Genomic DNA, 1457 nt, shown 5'->3' with positions numbered 1-1457 from the left:
CAGCCATTTTACCCGTATTGCTTGATGCTTTGCAAGACCCTACAGGGAAACGTCAACTTGCCTGCAGACTTTGCTTTAGACGAAATTTTTCCATTTTTTTGATGCGCCCGTGGGGTTCATCAGCCTGTGTCCCGAGAGCATTCCAAGATAGGTCAAGGAGGTGAGGATTCCTTTTGTTAACTTTTAACTTTTGGGAAATTTAAAAATTAAACAGCTTTTTGTGATTTGTGATGTCTGGGCCCGCCCAAGTCTTTTTTTAAGCTAAGCTTTTTTAGGAATTGAGGTTTTATAGGTACTGTATGATTTTTTTGTTATGTGGTGGTTAGGATATTTCGAGTGAAAATTTAATTTTTTGGAGCCTAATTACCGATTAAGGCTAGTAAAGCGTTTTGAAGTTTTTTGATTTTAAAATTTTTTTCTTCTTTTTTTTTTTTTTATTTTGTTTTGAATTTTTCCTTTAATTTAGAGTTTTGAATACCTTTTTATCTTCCAATTTTCCCCCTTCTGTCTTTCCCTACTCTACCAAATCCTTTTTTTCCCTAGGATTCTTATTTTGCGCATTACCCTTTTTACTGCCCAGCCTCGTTTAAATTTTTTTCTTTTTTTTTCCCCCTTTTTTCAAGTAATTCTTACTATTTTTTTTTCCTTTTGTCCCTATTACCTTATTCCCTTTTCCCATTACCTTCCCCAAAACAGTGCTTTTTAAAAATTTCATTAGTTCAAGGCTCAGAGCAAAAAAAAAAAATTAAAAATATTTTTTTTTTCATCCCCCCCCATAGGTCCGAAAAAAGGGCGGCGCGATCATCGGTAATATGTATCACGGGGGCCCAAAAAGGGACCTCCAGCCTTATCTCCCAGCCATCATCCCGGCTTGAAGGCCCCCTTTTTTGGACCCCCCGTGCCAAAGGTGTGAAGGATTGACTTGGGGGTGTTTTTTTTTTTTCCTGTGTTGGGTTTATTTAAAATTTTTTTTTTTTAATTTTACATTTGTTGTTATTTCTTTTGTGTTATTGATTCCTCTTTATTGAGTTTTTGAGTATTTGAAAAGGTTTCGCTTGCTGATATTAAATGAAATTTTATTGTTTTAAAAAAAAAATCTTTCTAGAATAGAAAAAAAAATTTTTAGATAATAGATAAACCAAGAATATATCTTTTCCCTAAAGTATTTACTTCCCCCAACCTAGGGGCGTGCCGTTATCACGGCACGGGACCATGGTAAAGGGCAGGGAGAGCACTTTGTGACCTCCTGCCCTGGCATGCAGACATGACCTCGGGCTTCTAGGTTTGACCGTTTTAGGAGCGCTCAGGTCTGGGAGAGGTAAGGGGGTTGTATTAGCTTTGATACAGTAAATTGAGGGGTTTTTAAAAGGGGGATGGTTGTAAGAACAAAATGGTTGAGAGTTTTGATTTCACAGTTGCTGGTGGGTGTGTTATAATGTGATTTCTTTTAAGTTAGA

The sequence above is a fragment of the Penaeus monodon genome, chromosome 22 (genome assembly GCF_015228065.2).
Source record: "Penaeus monodon isolate SGIC_2016 chromosome 22, NSTDA_Pmon_1, whole genome shotgun sequence".
NCBI classification, from domain to species: domain Eukaryota; kingdom Metazoa; phylum Arthropoda; class Malacostraca; order Decapoda; family Penaeidae; genus Penaeus; species Penaeus monodon.
Note: the sequence above shows the minus strand (reverse complement) of the source record.